We start from the raw sequence: 23,099 nt of genomic DNA on the forward strand, positions 1-23,099 counted from the left end.
CCATAGCTTATAATATATACATACACATGGTCTGTGTATTTCCAGAGCCAAGATGCACACTCACAGAACATTTAAAAGCACAATACACACCAGGATGTGATTTAATCCCAAGAGAACTGGGCAACCTCACAAGACTAGGAATCTGGAGATAGGTACTCTATCCACAGGCACATTAATCACATAATTTTGAGCAAGAAACTTCACTTCTTTAGGTCTCTTGCCCCATTTTACAAATGAAGTATTTCCTAAAGGGTTCCTGATAACTCTTTACAATTGTTTAAATTAGCTTTACTGAGGTATAATTTAGATACAATAAAATTCATTTTTTTTTTTTTTAAGGAAGATTAGCCTTGAGCTAACTACTGCCAATCCTCTTTTCTGAGGAATCCTGGCCCTGAGCTAACATCCCTGCCCATCTTCCCCTAGTTTATACGTGGGACACCAACCACAGCATGGCTTTTGCCAAGTGGTGCCATGTCTGCACCCGGCATCCGAACCAGCGAACCCTGGGACGCTGAAGTGGAACGTGCGCACTTAACCACTGTACCACCCGGCCGCCCCAAAATTCATCATCATGTGTACAATTCAATGAGTTTTGACATATGTGTACAGCCATCTCAGTCATGATACAAAATATGCACACCACTACAAAACATTCCCCCATATTCCTTTGCGATCAATTCCTCCCCAAGCTCCCCAGACAGACCTGCTATTACTATAGTTTTGCTTCTTGTAGAATTTCATATAAATAGAATCACATACTGTTTGCCATTATGAATAAAGCTGCTATAAACACTTGTGTACAGGATTTCACGTAGACCTGTGTGATGGTGCAGGTGGGCATTATCCAGTCCGTTGAGAGCCTGAATAGAATAGGCAGAGGGAGGAGAAATTCACCCCTTTTTCTCCTGCCTCACTGCTTGAGCTGGATATCTCAGGTCCTATTCTTCTGCCCTCGGATTGAAATTTACACCATCACATCCCCTGGTTCTCAGACCTTTAGACTCGGACTGAATTACATCACTGGTTTTCCTGGATCTCCAAGCCTGCAGAAAGCAGATCATGGGACTTCTTAGCTTCCATAATCTAGAGAATCCTGACTAATATAACACACTTTCATTCTTCCTGTGTTAATACCTAGGAGTGAAAATGCTAGGTCATATGATAAGTGTATGTTTAAGTCTTTAAGAAAATACCAAACTCTTTTCTAAAGTGGCTGTACCATTTTGCCTTCCCACGAGCAATATATGAAAATTCCAGCTGCTCCCCATACTCACCAACACTTCGTATTATCAGTCTTTTTAGTTTTAGTCAATCTAAAATGCAGAGGTGGGTATGTAGAGGTCTCTTATTGCGGTTTTAATTTGTCCTTTCCTATGTAATGATGTAGAAAATATTTTCATGTGCTTATTTGCCATCTTTGGTCTGTTCTCATCTTTTGCCTACTTTTAAAAAATCAAGTTCTTTGTCTTATAAGAGCTCTGTATATATTCTGAATACAAGTCCATTATCTGACATGTGTTTTACAGATATTTCTCCTTCAGTCTTGCCTTTAAATTTTCTTAACAATGGCTTTTGAAGGACGAATGTTTTAAATTTTGGCAGAATCCAACTTATCAATTTCTTATCCTGCCTTCTGTGACTAGAGGCAGAGGGGGCATACACCCCACCATCCTAAACCAAGCTGAGACCAAGGCAACCAGATACTACATCAGACGGGTTACCAGAGTAATACATTTTATTTTTAAAGCTCTCTATAAGGAGATACCCCATGGCTCACAGAAAAAGACTGCCAAGGAGTATTCAATTTTCCTTATTATGTCTGGGAAGACAGCTAAAAATCATATCACCTCAACCATTTAAAAGACAAATATACAGTAAGAATAGTTCTTCGTTCCTTATTTAGACAAAGCTCACTGTCTAACCCAGATGCTTAGACGATATCAACTGCATTACCTTTAAAAGATCAATTAATTGCAAAGTCTATTCACTGTCTGAATAAATAATAGATAATATACAAACAATAATAAAGAGATGACAAATCTTTCTGGCAAGAGAAAGGTTACTATTTCACAACAGAAAGCCTCAGTTAAAACAACAAAAGTTATTACGAAGTACAATTCTTATAAAACCAAAGCCTGTCATAACAAAAATTATACAGAACATCACCAATGAGTTCTTCAAGTTTATTCTCAAACCACCTCTTTCATCTCACTCCAAATTCTTTCTAGGCAATCTCAACTAGGTTCACAGATTCACTTATCACCTATAAGCCAATGACTCACAAATTTATCTCTAGCTAAGACATTGCTTTTTCTCTTTTGCTGAGGAAGATTAGCCCTGAGCTAACATCTGTTGCCAATCTTCCTCCACTTTATAAGTGGGTTGCCACCACAGCATGGCTGATGGGTGGCATAGGTCCATGCCCAGGGTCCAAACCTGCAGACCCTGGTTGCTGAGGCAGAGTGCGCTGAACTTAACCCCTAGGCCTACATGGGGCCGGCCCCTAAGGTATCTCTTTTAAGCTCCAGATTCCTATATATTACTGCTTACTTAGTATTTCCACTTAGATGCCTCACAGGCATCTTGAGCTCAACAAACACAAAAATGAATTCATCTTCCCTCCCAAACTGGCTTTCTCTGGTGTCCTACTCAATGTCACCACTACTCATACACCTGCTCAAACCATTCTTAACCTCCTTCCTCTTCTAATTCCTAGAACTCTCCACCCCAAAATCACTAAGCCAAGTGGAATCTACCTGCTAAGCATAAAAATCTATCCTCTTCTTTCCATCTCTACCTGCAACATTCCAATCTAAGTCATTATCAATTCTCATCACTCAATTCTTGTCCCTTTCGATCCTTTCTTCTTTGCAATGCAGAGTATCTGTTTTTAAAATGCAAATCTGATTTTTGTCACACTGTCTTAAACCCTTAAATGGCTTCTCAGCATTCTTAGGATGAAGACCAAAATCCCTCACATGGCCTACCAGGTCCTCTAGGACCTGGACTATGCCTGTTTCTTCAGGTGTATCTCTCTTCTCAGTCTCTTCTCTTGCTTGATACTTAGCCCCACTGATTTTCTTTAGTTCCTAAGTGCACTGGACTTTTTCCTACTTCAGGCCTTTGCACGTTATTCCTTTTGTATGCACTGCACGCAGCATCATTTCTTGCTAACTCTTGCAGTTCCTTTCATCTTAGTTTAAGCATCATTTTCTTAGGGAAGATTTCCCTAGTACTTTCTTCCTTTTATAGGCCCACAGTAAACTACACTTCTCCTTTCACAGCACTTATGAAAATTATGTTTATTTTCATGATTTCTTTGTTTATTGTCTCTTTTACCTGCTAGACTCTAAGCTCAGTGTGTGGTCTGTGTCTATGTTATTTACCGATATATAGCCAATGCTTAGCATAGTACCTTACATATAATGTGTCCTCAATATATTTTTTTCCAGCTCTATTAAGGTATGACTGACAAATAAAATTGTACATATTTAAAGTGTAAAATGTGATGATCTGACATATATATATATTGTGAAATGATTATCACAATCAAGTTAATTACCACATTGGTCACCTCACATAATTAACATTTTTTGTGTATGGTGAGAATGCTTAAGATCTACTCTCTTAGCAAATCTCAAGTATTATAAACCATAGTCACCATGCTGTACATTAGATCTTCAGAACTTATTCATCTTACAAACGAAAATTTGTACCCTTTGATCAACATCTCCCCATTTTCACCACCCCCAGCTCCTGGCAATCAGCATTCTGCTTGGTTTCTATGAGTTCAACTTTTTTTTTTTTTTTTTTAAAGATTCCACATATAAGTGACACCAGATAGTATTTGTTTTTCTCTGTCTGGCTTATTTTACATAGCATAACATCCCCCAGGTTCATCTGTCTTATCCCAAATGCCAGTATTTCCTTCTTTTTTTATGACTGAATAATACTCCATTGTACATACACATCACATTTTCTTTAACCATTTATCTGTTGATGGACCCTCACGTTGTTTCCATATCTTGGCTATTGTGAATAATGCTGCAATGAACATGAGTGTGCAGCTAATTCTTCAAAATACTGATTTCATTTCCTTTGGATATACAATCAGAGGTGGGATTACCAGATCATATGATAGCTCTATTTTTAATTTTTTGAGGAATCTACATGGAGGCTATAGCATTTTACATTCTCACCAAGAGTGTACAAGGCTTCCTTTTTCTCTACATCCTCTCCAACATTTATCTCATCTTTTTGATAACAGCTGTCCTAACAAGCGTGAGGTGATGTCTATCTCATTGTGGTTTTGATTTGCATTTCCCTGATGATTAGGAAGAATTAATATTGTTCAAATTTCTCTACAATCCAAAGTGACCTACAGATTTAATGCAATCTGTACCAAAATTCTAATGGCATTTTTCACATAAATAGAAAAAAAATCCTAAAATTCATGTGAAACCACAAAAGACCCCAATAGAGAAAGCAATCTTGAGAAAAAACAAAGCTGGAGGCATCACACTTCCTGATTTCAAACTATATTGCAAAGCTACAGTTATCAAAACAGAATGGTACTGGCATAAAAGAGACACATAGACTAATAGAACAGAATCAGGAGCCCAGAAATAAACTCATGCAACTAATCTTTGACAAGGGCACCTAGAACATACAATGGGGGAAAGGACAGTCTCTTCAATAAATGATGCTGGGAAAACTGGATCACCACATGCAAAAGAATGAAACTGGACTCCTATCTTACACCACTCTCAAAAATTAACTCAAAATGGATTAACGACTTAAAGATCTGAAACTGCAAAACTCCAAGCAGAAAACAGTGAAAAAGCTCCTTGACATTGGTCTTAATGATTTTTTAGATATGACACCAAAGCACAGGCAACAAAAACAAAAACAAGTGGGACTATGTCAAACTAAAAAGCCTCTGCACAGCAAAGGAAACCATCAAAAAATGAAAAGGCAACCTATGGAATGGGAGAAAATATTTGTAAACCATCTATCTGATAAGGGGTTAATATCTAAAATATATAAGGAACTCATACAACTCAACAGCGAAAAACTAAACAATCTAATTAAAAAATGGGCAAAGTCAAAGAGTGTGCTACCAAAAAAGGGGGAGGGGGCAAAGGATCTGAATAGATATTCTTCCAGAGAAGACATACAAATGGCTAACAGGTACATGAAAAGGTGCTCCACATAAACAATCATCAGGGAAATGCCCTCAGTAAATATTAATTGAATGAATAGTGAATCAACTGTTCCATATAATTTTTGTGCTTATGGTTTAATAAGCCACATTTTATCACATTATTCTCTTCCTCCAAAATATAAGATGAATTAGGGAGTAGTTAATTATTTTTCATTTTAAGGTAGGGATCATTTAAACAGTAGTGTTCCTAGACCACTGACACTAGTTAATTCTCTACTTAAGAGGAAACAGGAGAAAATAGAAATATTTATTTCAATAAGCCAGCAAAATATGTTACATTTTAGTGACATATCCAGATAATAATTAGAAATCCTGATAATGTTCTCATTTACTTCACGGCCCAAAGATATCCCTACAATAGAATCAGAAATGTATTTTTACCATATCTGGTCAACTGTTAGCTGAGATGTGTCTTGGGGAATATACTGGTTCCTGGGACATTTATAGCGAAATGTAAATATAGAGACCCTCAAAATTTTTTGTCTGTCTAATTTGAAAGGAGGAGAAGGAAGCAGCAACAGAGATTTGAAGAAGAAAAAAAGACTACAGAATTGATAATGTCTGCACTCGGGCCTCAGTTGCAGGTGCTAATGTAGGTAATGTCCCAGAAAATGGGCTACATTTGTGAAAATAAAGGCTTTAGAAACGGGACTAGCCAAGCCTACTCCCCAAGAGGAGAGGGCTCCCAGGCAAAGCTACAACGTCTAGCACAGAGTACACAGCCTTACTTTTGTCACCTCTATGAAAGAAGGGATACCATCCCAAATTCCCAAAGAACCAAATTTAATTCCTTTAGGTTTACTGCTCTTTTTGGACTACGGTGTGGAGAAATCTGCAAACAGCATCAGGGTTTGGTATGATCCAATGCCATGCTGCGTAATGTTCAATTCAGTAAGGCAGCCTAACTCCTCCTCCTCGGGTGAAAGATGTAGGCATATAAGAAAGTCATGACAGCAAGTCATTTCTTTTCCACCCTGAAGTGCTGGCTAAAGGTTAAGGTGAGTACAATTTTCAACTTCTGCTATGATTAATACCTACTGACTCATTTTTCATTATAAGACCTGATAGAGGATGGAAATTTTGTGATTTGAGTTCCAAGGGGCACTCTTCTTCAAGAAGTTTATTTGCATTAAAGACTGAGGATTGTTGTGGGATAGAATTTACTCTAACAGAAGAAAAAGTCTACGAGGCAAATCTAATCTGGTAATAAAGCCTTTAACACGCATCACAGAGGAGTGATTCTGAGTAATGCATGTGCCCCTTGTATTTGCCTCTAGTGGATTTGTATCTAAGCCCAAGGAGGATGCAAAGGTTATGGGGAAAAAAATAGAGCCAGTTCTATTAAAAGTCCCTAAGATACTGGTGGAAGTGGCAATACTGTTGTGGTACTGCTCTAGTCAGGATGTAACATAAAATGGAAATAATTCTCCCATTTCAGTAGAACACAATGTATCTAACTCAATACCCCATCATTTGGAGAATACCAGTATGTCAACATTTAACTTAGAGGATGCAGTAGTGGTGCCTGGTGGAGCAGCAGTACTCAGAAGCAGCAGTGATGTTGACTAAAGTGACCAACAGATGTCATGCTACCCAGTGGAAATAGCATCAATGCCTGGCAGTACCCACTAGTACTACACTAAAATAGGATGTTGTACAGAGGCCAACCAGACTTGTTCTGTCTCAAAAACAATCAAGGAGAAGGTGAGACTTTTCAGAAGGCTGGCGTCTTATATTTGGTAAGAGAATGTATGAGTCTGCTAAATACAGGTACATTTGTACAGCTTTAATCACTTATGCTAGAGATAACGAATGCATCTTTATGAAATAGAACGGATTTAGCATTTAATGAAGATAAATGCCTTTGACATGTTTGACAAATAATTTTTTCGTTTTTGGTGAGGAAGATTAGCCCTGAGCTAACATCTGTTGCCAATCTTCCTCTTTTTGCTTGAGGAAGATCGTCCCTGAGCTAACATCTGTGCCCATCTTCCTCCATTTTGTATGTAAGAGGCCACCACAACATGACTTGATGAGCAGTGTATAGTTTTGCGCCAAGGATCCAAACCAGCGAACCCTGGGCCATCGAACTGGAGCACATGAACTTAACCACTAGGCAAGCGGGCCAGCCCCCATGTTTAAGTAATTTTAATTAAATAATAAGACCCAAATTATTCCCCTAAAACATGTGGAAAAAATACTTGTGAACAGTCTTGAAAAAAAAGAGAAGTGTTCAATTAGTAGATTCTATTTCTAAATTACTCAAGGTAGGAATACAAAGTTTGACTTTTGCTTCCTATCAAAGGCAGGGCCTGAATAGACATTTTGGTGAGCTATATATGTATCCAAACTGCATAGCACTATTCTAATATAAGCGCAGGTAGTGTTTACTAAGAGTTGAGATACGAAGGGAATTAAAAAAGATGTTAAAAACACTTGAGGAAAACTTCAGAGATTCTTCACTAAGCAATACAAAGAAAAGTAAAGTTAGTGAGGCTTTGGATAAGGGCTAAGAGTAGAATAGCATTTATCCATATTCCATGGAATTTAACCTTTAAGGAAAAACTGGCATGAGAGGTGAAGTACCTAGTCAACAAAAATGTGTATTCCTTTGATTTCATATATGGTTTGGCAAAACTTGCAAAGTCACCAAGGTTAGAAATACTAGAATTTCTCCAGCCATCTCTCATAAATGATAAATAACTTTCCTTCTTTTTTCCTGGGCACATTGTTTTTTAAACAAAGATTTGAATACATTACAATATACATTTGCTACAAAAATTCAAAAGGTACAGGAGGGTGTGGTGTAGAGCGATAAGTAAACTTCTCTTCAACGACTGGCCTCCAATTACCCAGTTCCCTTCCCTTGAAGCAACAACCACAGCTACCAGTTTCTTGCGTATCTTTATAGGAATAAAGCATGCATACACACAAGTGTGTATTCTTTATTTAAAAAAAGATCCATACAGTTATGGAAACAAATTATATATAATGTTCTACATCTTGCTTTTCCACAATTATTTTTATTAAATAATTAGTAAGTATAAAAGAATATTTATAAAATATACATAAGGTTAAAAAACCCATGACATAACAAACACTCATGTACCCACATGCCAGTTTAAGAAAAAAAATTATCATTACTTTTTCAATCGCCCATGTGCTCTCCCTAATTCCTTTCCTCTCCCTTGAGGTAATTACTGTCTTTGATTTTTTGCTTATTAATTCCCTTGCCTGTAGTCTTACAATTTTTTTTGCCTAGACAACAAATTGTTTAATTTTGTGTTTCTGAACTTCATATGAACAGAACATTTTATGTATTCTTTTATGACTTTTCTTGCCCAACATGACTGTTTAAAATTCATTCTAATTGTTATATGTAGCTATAATTCATTTTCATTGCTGTATAGTACTCCACAATTTATTTATTCTACTCTAGACAATTGAGTTGTTTCTAGTAGGCTGTTGCTGTTATTTGGTTTTCATGATTATAAATGGTACCATGAACATTTTTTTACATGTCTCCTGGGCAAATGAGCAAGACTTCCTCTAGAACCTATTAACAAGTAAAATTGCTAGGCCATAAGGCATATGCATCTTCAAATTTACTAGATAATACCAAATTGTTTTCCAAAGAGGTTGTACCAATTCACTTTTCCACCAGCAGTATGTGTGTTCCAGTTGCTCTATATTCTTGCCAACACCTGATATTGTCTGCACTTTGCTGTTTTACTTAATAACATATTATGGAGAACTTTACACATGAGTATAAATAGAGCTGCCATACTCTTTTTAAAGGACTTTATAGTATTCTAGCATATGGATATGACATACTTTATTTATACAGTTTTCTACTGAGGGAACACTCCAGTATTTCCCTTTATTAGATTATTTCCAGCCTTTTGCTCTTTCAAACAATACTGCAAGAATAGCCTCTTATATTTACTCCAAAATGCATTTCACATATGAGACTATATCTGTAGAATAAATTCCTAGAAATTAAATTTATGGGTTAAAGAACATACGCATTTAAAATTTTGTTAGATATTGCCAAATTGTTCTCCGTGGAAATTATATTAATTTACCCTCAACTAGCAATTAATTCCTAGTTCATCACATCCTCACCAATAAAATATTTACCAAATTTTTTGATCTCTGCAAATATGATTGAAAAATGGTATCTCACTATAGTTTTAATTTGTATTTCTCTTACCAGATAGGCTGAACAACTTTAAGGGTCATTTGTAGAATCTTTATAACTATCTGTTCATATCTTTTGTTTTTTTAATTGAGTTGTTGGTATTTCCCTTACTGAAATGTGAGGGCTCTTTAAATATTAAAGAAATTAGCCATCTGTCTGTGATTTGAGCTATAGATATTTTGAGAACTCCTGCTTTAGAGACAGGTTTACCTTCAATAGTATTTGTTTCTTGGGCTGGCCCCATGGTGTAGTGGTTAAGTTCGGTGTGCTCTGCTTCTGCAGCCTGGGTTCCCAGGTTTGGATATCACTCATCAGCCATGCTGTGGTGGCAACTCACATATAAAATAAAGCAGAGGAGGACTGGCAGAGATGTTAGCTCAGAGTTAATCTTCATCAAGCAAAAAAAGAGGAAGATTGGCAACAGATGTTAGTTCAGGGCTAATCTTCCTCAGGGGGAAAAAAAAGATAAATAAAATTACTTCTAAACACAGAGATGATCAGACCTAAAGAGTAACATCCAATTATGTTTGGCAAGAAAGGTGTTTCTTAAACACTGAAACTATTTTCTTCTGGAGTTTAATATTTTAAATCATCAAGTAAAGCGTCTGGTGCTGGTATTTCTCTTGGATAGTTCTCTCTCTAGCTTTATAATAGCTTAAGAGCACCTATTACCTTGTCCCAGAGAACAAATGAAGTATGCTGTTTAAAGACCACAAGGCAGAACGGTGACAGAAGGCACCCAAGCAGAACCCAATTCAATCCACTTCATTTACTCTAGCTTAACAGGGGTTTTCCTTTTAACTTCCAAAATTAAAGTCAGTGTTTGAAAACAAAACTTCTACAGAGTGCTTACTTCCAAAGTGAACTCTCTAGCTGCAAAACAGATATTTCAATCAATAAAACAGAATCAAACACATCTCAACAGGCCAAGTATAGATAAGATGGCAGTAGAAAACAATGGAAAGAATGGATTATTTAGTAAATTGTTTTGGATAATTGGCCTACCATTTAGAAAAGAATTAAGATAGATTTCTACTTAATACCATGCACCAAAATAAGACAACATATGGATATAAAAATTAAAACCATAAAATAAAAAGAAAGGAAAATATTCTAGTTGACTGTGGTCTCTGGAATGGGGAAGACCTTTCTGTCTATATATGCAAAGTCAGACTCTATAAAGAAAAAGACCATGATTGTAATTTAAAGGTAAACAATAACCTGTGTGCAATACACATGAAGGGATAATATTCTTTATATATAATGAATCCTTACAAATCAATGTGAAATCAAACAGCAAAATTGAAAAATGGATAAAGAATGTGAACAAACTATTCACGATAAGAAGCCATACAGGGGACGGCCCCATGGCCAAGTGGTTAAGTTCATGTGCTCTGCTTCAGCGGCCTAGGGTTTTGCCAGTTTGGATCCTGGGAGCGGACATGGCACCGCTCATCAGGCCGTGCTGAGGTGGTGTGCCACATAGCACAACCAGATCGATCTACAACTAAAATATACAACTATGTACTGGGGAGCTTTGGGGAAAAGAATAAAAAAAAGAAGATGGCATACAGAACATCAGAGTATATATTTTTTACAAGTTCTCTCTTTCTAGTAATTAAAGAAATGCCAAACAAAACAACATTCCCATTTTTTGGCTTCTAACTTGGCAAAAGCTAAAAATATAAAAACAGAAACAGGGTTGGGATGGGGTACAGCAAAACATTCTCTGGCAGAATAAATTTCTAAATGTATTCCTCAGGGTAATTTGGCAACACATGTTAAAACCTTTAAAAATGTCTATATTCTCCATTCTAATATGTATAGAAATTTAGAATATGTAAAGGTGCCATTTCAAAGCATCAGGAAAAAAATATGCTAGTCAATGAATAGCACTGGGGCAACTGGTTATAGATGGGAGAAATAAAGCTAATTATTTTAAATTATGGATAAAAATTACTTTAAGAGGTTTTACAAGGCTAAACGTAAAAAAAAAACCCCAAAACTATAGACTTGGAGCAAGAAAGTCCTTTCAAAGACACAAAACCCTAAACCCATACAGAAAAAAACTGATACTTAAAATTTTAAACCTCTTTCTTTACGATAAAAGAAACTATAAACAATAGTACTGAAAAATAAATTTTAAAAACAATGGGAGATTGGAAGGAAATATTTACAACTATATAACAGTTTAATATCTGGAATATACGAAGAGGTACTACAAATGAATAAGAAAAAATTAAAACCTCGAGTATACAAACAAGCTAAAAATATAAGTGGCCAACATTATGAAAAGATGTTCAATCTCATAACAAACGCCAATTAAGACAAAATATCATTTTTTGGTCATTAAATTGGCAAAAACTAAGAAGATTTATACTATCCAATACTTAAAAAGGTATGAAGAAATGAATATTATTTTACACATTGTTAGGATGGTGGGAAGAAAAATTGATACAGCCTGGGAGAACAATCTGGAATAATAGTAACGCAGCAGCATCAGTTAACGCTTATCTAGTGCTAACACGTCTCAGGTATTATCCTAAGTGCTTTAGGGAGACATACTAGCCCACTTCATCTCTTTACAACACTATGAGGTATGTACTATTATTTCTCCAGTTTATAGATGAAGAAACTGTGACACGTAGACGGGGAGTAACATCTTATACAAAGATGTTGAACTTAGGGAGTCTGGCTCTAGACTCTGCTATTATCCACTATGCTATACTATACTGCAGTGGCAGCCACAGAAGTACACTGCTGCGATCTCTCTTGAAGACATCTGGTGGTTTAGCTCCAAAGGGTGCAGTGAGCCTCCCGCTGTTAGTACCTTTAAGATTTGACTCATCTTTCAAGATCAAGCGGCTTTCTTCCCAGGCAGCCCTTGGTCCATACCGAGCATGAGGGAGTTCTAGGGCCTAGCCATGTCTGTCCATGGCAGTACACAGTACCACTCCTCTTAGAGGCAATCTGCACTCCAGAATGCCCCACTGAGTTGGCTGAGACTCTGCAAGACCTGTATCAGGATCTGACTACTTTTCTTATCCTTTAGCTTCTGCTCCCTGTCTTTCACATGCGTTAACTCTCAAACACTGCTTGCAGCTCTAATTCCTTCTCAGTGTCTGTTTCCTAGAGGATGCAACTGACACAACTGCCTTTCTAACAAAATTTAAACTGCATATGCCCTTCTGCTCAGGAATTTCATTTTTACATAGGTAATCCAGAGAAAAACCTCCAGATATGGAAAAAGAAACAGGTACAAATATTTTTACTGCAATATTTTTTATAATAGTGAAAAAACCTAAATACTTATCAATAGAGGAATGGTTAAATATAGTGCATACACACCATAGAATACTAAAAAGAATGAGATAATTCTGTGCATATTGATGTGGACGGATCTCTAAGACATCATGAGAAAAAAGCAAACCACAGAATAGTATGTATCATGAGATATATTTATTAAAATATATACACATAATTCTGTAAGTACACATATATGTAAATGCACTGGAAACTGAGAGTGGTTATTCTAGAAAGGAAAGATGGAGTGGGGGATGGGAACAGTAGAGATGGACAAGAAAGTTTTTTATTTTTACGTTTCATTTTAAAATTTAAAATACATTCATACATTTGATCCTCGCTATTTCCAGATTCCATACTTGCAAATATGCCCACTCACTAAAAGTTATTTGTAATCCTCAAATCAATAGTTGTGGCACTTTCATGGTCATTTGTGGACATAACACATGTGCAGAGTGGCAAAAAATGTTAGTCGCTTGACAGACACTTCCAGCTGAAGTTGAATTGGTGGATGTTCTGCCTTCTTTCAGCCCTCCTACAGTAAGCAAGTGTCATTTCCGTGGTCTCTTTATGGCATGTTTTTTGAATTCAATGTTAATGAATCAACAATACATATTAAACAGGTGTCTTTAAACAGAAACACACATAAAACTAGGTTATGTATGGATTGGCTGGGGACATGTGACCAAAGGCTCACAGGAACCTAACCTCTTATATCTCCTAGAGGCAATGATCCAGTATTTACTAATCCAGCATTCACAGTGAATTTATAGAACATAACTACCACATAAGAATCAAGAGTATCATTAAAATTTAAAAAAAGAAAAGAGCAAGAGCTATGTCAGCCAGAGTTCTTTAAACACAGAGCACTGAAGTCATCACTAGGGGTTAAAGTGTCCTTTTAGCTCTCCTGTGCACTCAAATCGCACATCCCTCAGCTTCCTGCTTTTCATGGTGATGACACAGTTGTTTGAACTTTTCTTAACTCAGATTTCTCTTCACAAGGCCCCTAAAAGAATTAAAGAACTCAGAACGAACGACACCGGGGTTCATCCAAAAAGACAAGATTTTATTCCATAAATGATCCCTTCGACAGCCTGGACCTGCACTAACATGATAGCCACCAGCCACATGTGGCTACTGAGTACTTGAAATTTCTATTATAAAAAAAATTTTTAAATACTAACTAAAGTCCTTTTAAATTTACTGTCATCCTTTTAGCATAGGAAATCTTTTTAAGAAATGCAAAGAGCAAATTTTTATTTTCAGGATCCAACTACTAATCATTTTTATCAGTTTCCCTAACATTTTGCTACCCACCAAGGCCCACAGCCAACATTAGAGAACTCAATACATTTTATTTATAAGGACTATGGAGATCTAGCCCAAATACTGCCCTTCTTATGTCTTTCCCACTCTGGTAAAATAACACCAGAAAACATGTAGCATTTTTCCAAAAAGCCCAAACTTCACACTGAATTAACTACAAACACGTTAGATTCTTGACCGTGTATAACAGACCAAAGAGCAGGGCTAATTCTTTCCTTTCACTCAGTTATATCATTAGTATTAAACATAAGCTCCTCAGATAATGCAGACTAACGTGCCCAGCTGTTTGAAAAGCTATCCTTAACATGAGGGCCAGTGAAAGGCAGCACAGAATAATGGTTAAGAGCATAGCAAGCTATAAAGCAAGTCCACCCGGGTCTCTGCCACTTACTAGCTCTGTAACCCTGGGCAAGTTGCTTATCCTCTGTGTGCCTCACTTTTGGCATCTGTAAAATGGGGATAATAAACAGTACCTACCTCACAAGGTTGTTGAGAAGATTAAATGAGTTTATTCTTGCAAAAAGCTTAGAACAATGCCTGGCACACAGAAGTACTTAATAAATTAGTTATTATTAATATTGAGAGAGTGTTGTATTAGCAATACAAACAAAATACTTCAGGCTATCTAACTTGGGGAACAGGTAATTAAACAATCACGTATTCCTTCAATGGGTTGTATTCCATACAACTGTTTTCTATAATATTTTTATATAATTGACGTCTCAGAATTTCTCAAACTTAGCTAAATTGATCACATATTTGAGGCAAGTCTCCTTGATTCTAAGTTCAATTGTGAGTATACATAACCATCTAGACTTTCATCACATTCTACACCTAAGACCTAAAAACAACCACCAACCAAGCCAGCTTACTCTATGCTGGGAGGGACAAACCGGCTTTGAATCAAGACATAATTATGCATTTCTCTGGATGGAATAGCAGAAGTAATGCATGTTGGTCCTATTTTTTAATTAATAAATCCCAATTTTCAGAAAACAGGCTTTCCTGGGTAACTCCTGGGATATCTAGCATAATGGCTGGAATAAAAAAAGTGCTTTGTAAATATTCATCGATAAAATAAAGGAAGATGAAGCAAGAGTGTGTGAACAGTCTCAGATAAGCATCCATGTGAGCAATGTAAAGATATATATTTAAGGAAAAATAATCCCTCTTACGTATATCAGATAATAGTTAAGCCAGGAATGCAAATGTATTGCCGTGGCTAAAAGACAAAAATGCTGGGTACCATCCCAGTTCCCTGAAAATAAAACAGAAAACCTTAAATTCCTACTATGCATAACCCTTATTTGTCCTCATGAAAAATATGCAGTTCTATGTGTCATACTAGGAACCTAAAGGCCTAAGGGAGTCAGAAGAAAAGACTATAGGAACAGATGAAAAATTTCCCATTTAATTAATTCCCAAGGCTGCATTTCTTTAATTACTGATCCATACTGGGCAATAAGTTGCTTCCAATTAGAAATTACTAATTAGTCAATAGTACTACCGTTATTTTATTTTATGCATAAAGAACCTAACTGGCTGGACTATATCCTACCCAAGGCAGCATGGTATAAGGAGTACAGGGTGTAGAATAAGAGATGTGGGTTTGACTTCCAGCTGTCCAGCTTCCTTGCTCTGTGACCTTGGGCAATCTAAGCATCTGAGCCTCAGTTTCCTCATTTGTAAAGGAGATATTCTAATATCTACCCTAGAAACGTTGAAAGTATCAAGTAAGATAAGTGTAGGATAAACAGGACAGTACCTAGGTGTTCCTCTTCACTTAGTTCCAAGTGACTCTTACTTATCCAAACCTGGAGAAAACTAAGCAGGTTGGTTTCCTTTGCCCTACACCCAGGGCCCGGCATTCACTTGGTGGTAACATTCAGTGCCCAGGTGAAAATAAATGCCCTCCACAGGGCTGGCATTAGAAATAGCAATCTGTAAAATGATGGCAAGCTTCACATGAACTGTGATCAAAATCCACAGACAGAACGAATGTAAATATATTCTAGCAAATCACTACAAGCCTCTTTTGAGTTGAAAGTCAGGTAAATTTTAGATACTTTATATCTTGTATAGAAAATATATGAAGTTTATTATTCAGTGAAGTGGGACAGGCTGAAAGCATCAAAAAAGGCATAAGTAAATCTACAGAAGATGAAGCCACAATGAGTTACCTGGAGAAGAAATGTTTTCAGGACTTTTCCTCACTTTGAAAAATGTTAGGGAACTGCTGACTGGGCCACCAGCCATGCCACCTAACTTAACAGAGCCCAAGGCTGCTCAGCACTGCTTCTGTTCCTCCTCTGTTGACTCTGCTGCGCCCCCCACACCAGCTGTTTCAGACCTTTCCACACTCCTCAAATCATGCCTGCCCAGAGTAGATAACCTTTCTTCCCACTTAACGGAAAAAAGAAAGGTCAAGCAAATGAAGCAACCTCATTGCCCTTCTTGCACCCTGAAAACCTCCTTGAAGTTCACCATCTCAAAATTTCTCCGTACCATCTCTTCCTGTTTGTTTTAAAGATGAACTCCTTCTCCTTCCCAAAGCTTAACCTTTACCCTTCATTTTGTAAAATCAAATTCCCTTCTCACCCTTTTCTTTTCTACTCCTTGGACCAGTGTTAGAGTGTGATCTTAGTATTTACCTCAGAATCTTTTGGATATGTGTGTGCGTGTGTGTTGTGGCGTGGGGGTTACTTGCTAAAAAAGGCTGCTATCTGGTCCCCCGACCTACTGAATCAGATTCTCTGTAAATGGTGCCAGCAACCTGCATTTAATAAAATCCTCTTGTTATTCTTGTGCACACTAAAATTTGACAATTCTTTTAGATTATGGATCTTTCTTCTCTCTCTCCACAAAATACGCTTAGGTCTTTATATAAAAAAACAAAACGAAGCAAACTATACTTCCTTTAAATGACTATCTCAGATTACCATGTTGCCTCCCTTCCTTTAGCTCTATGAGGGAAAAATATCTCATGATCCACTCAATTCCTCACACCCTTTGTAATTTGACTTTTACTTCACTGCTCCGTGTAAGTTGTTCTAAGATCACTCTTGTCCTCTCAGTCTCTAAATCCAAAGATTTTCTCCAGTGCTTATTTTCTTCGGCTTTTCTGAAGGATGTAACATTGGTTACCTCCTCCTTCCTGGAACTAGCTCTGTCTCTGCTGTCTTGAAACCACACTACTGTTGTTCTTCTCCTACCTCAGAGGCTGCTTCTTCTGTTAGTTCGTTCTTTCCCTTTAAATACCATAAATCCCAAAGTCTTTTATTCTTTCCACAATGTTAGCCTCATCCTCCACCTGCTTGGGTGTCCTATTGTTATTTTAAACACACGATGTAACCTTCTGATTTCTCCTATTTTCTTTCATTCATTCAAATATTTACTGCCCATCACTACGTGTTAGGGACTGTTCTAAGTATTGGACATAAAAAGTTATAAAAGGAGATGAAGGCACACGCCTTCAATAATGGTACTGTCACTGCTTCAATCACCCAGTTTGGAAATCTTGGAATAACCTTGTTGCTTCCTTCATTTTGTCCCTTCTAATGTTAAAAACCATTCTTTCTTTGTAATTTTTCTTATTTGTTCCTTCCTTCCATTTACACTATTATCTCTGTTCAGATCTTCATATCCTAATGTTGAAATTATTCTAATAATTTTTGTTTTGTTTTGTTTTTTAAAGATTTCATTTCTTCCTTTTTCTCCCCAAAGCCCCCCCCCCCCCCCCACATAGTTGTATATTCTTTGTTGTGGGTCATTCTAGTTGTGGCATGTGGGACGCTGCCTCAGTGTGGTTTGATGAGCAGTGCCATGTCCGTACCCAGGATTCGAAACAACGAAACACTGGGCCGCCTGCAGCGGAGTGCACGAACTTAACCACTTGGCAACCGGGCCAGCCCCTCTAATAATTTCTTAACTAGTCTCTCTCCTTCCAGTCCCTCCTTATATTTCATTCATTCAACACATATTTACTGAACGCCTCCTATGTGCTAGGCACTGTTCGGGCTGCAGAGATACAGCAGTAAGACAGACAACATCCCTTTTCTCATGAAGCATATATTCTAGTGGAGGGAGATGGGGAAAAAAGTAAACAACTTAATAAACATGGTAACTGCAGATAGGCACAAACGTCATGAGGAAAATGATACAGGGTAAGGTGTTAGAGAGGAGGAGGAAGCACTATCTCAGATTCTCAGGGTGATTAGGGAAGGCCTCTTTGAAGAGGTGGTATCTAGCTGAGATCATAAATCCCATCACACTACTGATAAATTAATAGTCCTAAAACACCGCTTATGTTCTCTCTCTGCTCATGAACTTTTAAAGGCTATCTACTAATTAGCAAATAAAGGCCAAAATCCCCATCTAACTTTCCAATTTAATTTTCTACAAATCCCCTAGAGATTCTGCTTCAACTCACATTCACTAAGTGGTGAAAAGGACGTGTCAGGCATAGTGCTTAGCGTTTTTTTCCTGTAAAAGACACCAAACTGAATACTCTCAACATGTATTATAATTTCCTTTTTAAAGATAAAAAGGAAGGAAAGTTGCCTAAGGTCACTCAGCTAACAAGTGACAGGATTGGGCCACAAATAATAATAAAAGCTACTATTTATTAACATTTATTATGTGCCAAACTATGTGTTAAGGGACTTCCTTGTTTTCTCACTTAATCCTCATCACAGAAAAAGACAGGTATTACTATGATTAGAAAGCTGCTATGATTAGGTGTGATTGTTATCAGGAAACTGAAAGAGGAGGTTAAGGAATCTGCCTAACACTAAGTGGTCGGGAGAGGGTTAAAACAGACCTGTCTTGACTTCAGAGTCTATTAGACCATTATGTTTGTTCATTCAGTGCCTCTTTCTCCTATGTCACGTGGACAAACTCCAACTCTGGATCAACACAATGGTCTCCTTTTCACACATCTCCAGCCAGGCTGCTGAACTCTGCTGGACAAAATACATAACCATAAGACTGGGATCATTAAAAAATTTATGCCCTACATGCCCAACTAGGCCCTCATTTCAACCTAGAAATCATTCTATTTTTCTAGCCAGCTCTCTCTCTACCACTCTCTTTAATAGCTATCTGAACTTTTTCCACTCTCCTCAAACTTCCTATCATCCCCTTTTCACTCCTAACAAATGACCCTTTCTGTTATCTCAGAGGGAAAAAAATAAGCCATCAGAAGTAAACTCTCAACTTTCTACCACCATATCTATAAACTTACTTACCTGCTCCATTCTTCATTCATTCCTTCCCTCTTTTGTAACAAAGGAAAATGTATCTTGCCTCCTGAAGTTTATCCCTCTGCTGTGCTCTGTCTACCATTCTGTTGGGTATCATCAGGATCCTTGCTCAATCAAGAATTCCTTCTCTTTTGTGCACTATCAACCCCTCCCTCTCATTATTACCATCAGATAAGCCCCTCTTCTCTATCTAAAAACTACCTACCCTGGGACCCCACATTCTTCTCCAGTTAACTAACCTCCCTCTCCCTTCCATCTCCATTGCTATCTTACTTCACCTACCAGTCATCTCTCAACCCACCATGAATGAGGCTCCTACTCTACCACTTGACTAAAACTTCTCTCACCAGAGTTATTAACAATCTCTTTAAAACCAACGTACTTTTCAATTTCACGTTACTTCCTCTTTGGTAACATTGCTGACCACTTCTTTCTTCTTGAAAACAGTTTCTCCCCATGGCTGCCACAATATCAAATTTTATTTTTGGTTTTCTTCTTAAGTCTAGCTCTTGCTCAGCCTCCTAAAAATGATGGTGATCTTCAGGGTTCTGGCCCAGGTTCTGTTCTCTTTTTTCCCCTCTCTCCCTGGGAAATATCATCCCTACCCATAGCATTTAAAATCAATCATATGCTGATGATTATTCTGTATCTTCACTCTAAGTCTGATTTATGAGTTTCAGATTCATACATTTACCAGGCATACTCTCTGGTTGTTTACCTCTTCAAATTCAAAATATTAAAATTGAGATTAATATTAAAATCAAGTACAAATTCTTAACATACCTTAAAAGGTTCTTTAGAAAACATTTTGGCAGTTTCTCAAAAAACTAAACATGCAACTACTATATGATCCAGCAGTTGCACTTCTGGGTGTACATCCCAGAGAAAAGAAAACTTAGGTTCATACAAAAACCTGTATACAAATGTTCATAGCAGCTTTATTTGTAATAGCCTAAAACTGGAAACAGCCCAGATATACTTTACCAGGTGAATGGTGAAGCAAATTCTGGTACATTTATGCCACGGAATATTACTCAGCAATAAAAAGGAATGAACTATTGACACACATACCTGGATGTCTGATCCTGATTATGGCAGTGGACACATAAAACTACACAGATGATAAAACTGTGTAGAACTTATTAATACACAAACACAAGTGAGTACAAGTAAAAGTAAGGAAATGTGAATAATATCTGCAGAATGTATCAATGTCAAAACCTGGGTTGTGATATTACATTATAGTTTTACAAAAATGTTACCACTGTGGCTAGGAAGAGAAATGAACTTCCTCAACCTAATAAACAGTATATACAAAAACCCCACAGCTAACATACTTAATGGAGAAGGACCAAATGCATTCCCCCTAAGATCACGAATAAGACGAGGGATGTCTGCTCCTGCCACTTTTATTCAAAATTGTTCTGAAGGTTCTAGTCAAGGCAATTAGGCAAGAAAAAGAAATCCACTGGAACACTATTAGAGCTAACAAATGACTTTAAAAAGGTTGCAGGATATAAGATCAATATACAAAAATTAATTGTATTTCCACACACTAGTAATGAGCAATCTGAAAATTAAGAAGGTAATACATTTACAATAACAGCAAAAAGAATAAAATACCCAGGAATAAATTTAACAAAATAGTGAGAACTTCTGGTTTCTGGTCCAGCATGTAAGGAGCTTAGAAGTTGTCATTCTCACCCACAGAACAAGAAAAATGCTGAACAAAATGACTATCAGCAGCTCTTCTTAGATCCATCAGAGAACCGAGGACACAGGGCAAAGCACTGTCTGCAAAACTGGAGAGACAAACAGGCAGATACAGAGAACCACAACTCACTGGAACGGGAACCAGTACCAGAGGAGGAAAACCTAAACTGTGACGAATTCTTGGAGACTCAGTGTGGTCAAGTTTGAAAGTTAAAAATTCCAGGGGGACCCAGTCTTAGGGGGTCCCTCACACTCTTGTGAGTGTTAATTCTAGAAGCTCTACCAAGTTCTCACAGCAAAGATAGGAGAAAAATTCCCTGTGCTTCTGGCAGGGGAAAGGGGAAAACAGCTATTTTGAAATAAGCCTAGAACATTTTGTTCTTAACGTGCCTTGGCCTCAAAAGAAACTATTTCACCAGAGCCTGATTGGGGATTCACCAGAGCCTAATGGAACTAAAGAAAGAGAAATAGCCAACTCCAGCCCTCTTTAGCCTTCATGTCTCACCTAAGGAGGGTAGGGGCACTGAGAAACACTTGTGAAGGTCACGGCCCAGGGGCACAGGGCTCACTTAAAGACTAAGACCTAATCATAGAACTGGAGAATGCTTTCCCTTTCTACATATCTCATCCTGACATAAATAGGGCTTCTGTATCAGAAAAGGAGAATACAACTCAAAGAACTGCATGTATCAGATCTTATTTAAGAAGTCTCTAGAGAACCACAAAGATAGCAAGGGAGACCAAAAAAAAAAAAAAAAAAAAGACACTAAAGGAAATTTTAGCCACTGACACTACAGCTACAACAAACAGTAAAAACAGCCTAGCCTCTAGCCAGATAAACATAAATTCTCACACTAAAGGCCTATTTATATCAGTTCCTTTTATCCAATGTAGTATGTCCAGCTTTCAAGAAAAAAATTACAAGACATACTAAAAAGATAAAAAACACAGTTTGAAGAGAGAAAGCAAGCATCAGAAGCAGATTCAGATATGGCAGAGACATTGGAATTGTCAGACTGGGAATTTAAAATAACTATGATTAATATGCTAAGGGTTCTAATGGAACAAGTTAACAACATGCAAAAACAGATGGGCAATGTAAGCAGAGAGACAGAAACTCTAAGAATCAAAGAAAATGCTAGAAGTCAAAAACACTGTTAACAGAAAGGAAGAATGTCTTCAATGGGCTCAATACACTGGACACAGTTGAAGAAAGAATCAGTAAGTTCGAAGAAATGTCAATAGAAACTTCCAAAACTGAAATGCAAAGAGAAAAAAGAATATCTGAGAACTGTGGGACAATTACAAAAGGTACAACATAGTGTAATGGGAATACCAGAAGAAGAGAGAAAAAGAAATGGAAGAAATATTTAAAGCAATAAGGACTGAGAATTTTCCAAAATTAATAATGGGCACCAAGCACAGATCCAGGAAGCTCAGAACACCAAGCAGAAAAAATATACACAAAGGTATATCATATTCAAACTGAACAAAAGGAAAGACAAAAAGAAACCTCGAAAGAAGCCAGAGCAAAAAAGACCTTACCTGTAGAGCAGCAAGGATAAGAATTACATCATACACCATGCAAGAAGAGAGTGGGGTGAAACATTTAAAGTGTCAAAAGAAAAAACCCCACCAACCCAAAATTCTGTATCCAGTGAAATTATCCTTCAGAAGTAAAGGAGAAATAAAGGCTTTCTCAGACAAAAATTGAGTAAGTTTTTACCAGCAGACCTGCTTTGTGAGAAATATTAAAAGGAATTCTTCAGAAAGAAGGAAAATGATATAGGTCAGAAATTTTGGTCTACATAAAGAAAGAGCATTAGCGAAGGAATAATCAAGGCAAAGTAAAATCTTTTATTTTTCTTATTCATAATTGATCTAAGAGATAACAGTTTGTTCAAAATAATAATAGCAACAGTGTATTCAGTGATTACAGTTTATGGATAAGTGAAATGAATGACAGCAATGTTATCAGGAATGGTAGGAAAGAATCAGGAATTGAGTAATACTCTGTTATAAGGCAGTTGCACTATGTGTGAAATGGTGCAGTGTTATATAAAGG

At 37.1% G+C, this 23,099-nt stretch overlaps 1 protein-coding gene and 1 long non-coding RNA gene across 2 annotated transcripts in view; both read right to left on the reverse strand.

Moving 5' to 3' along the window:
- Positions 1-23,099, reverse strand: part of MOSMO (modulator of smoothened) — a 64,493-nt gene that overhangs the window by 17,617 nt on the left and 23,777 nt on the right. The window lies entirely within an intron of this gene.
- LOC124242884 (uncharacterized) lies at positions 12,919-21,773 on the reverse strand. The gene is made up of 4 exons (XR_006889536.1): positions 21,165-21,773; positions 19,704-19,842; positions 18,880-19,018; positions 12,919-13,740 (listed from the first exon to the last, which is right to left on the reverse strand). It is a non-coding gene; the product is annotated as an uncharacterized LOC124242884 (long non-coding RNA).

The sequence above is a fragment of the Equus quagga genome, chromosome 7 (assembly GCF_021613505.1).
Source record: "Equus quagga isolate Etosha38 chromosome 7, UCLA_HA_Equagga_1.0, whole genome shotgun sequence".
Taxonomy (NCBI): Eukaryota; Metazoa; Chordata; class Mammalia; order Perissodactyla; family Equidae; genus Equus; species Equus quagga.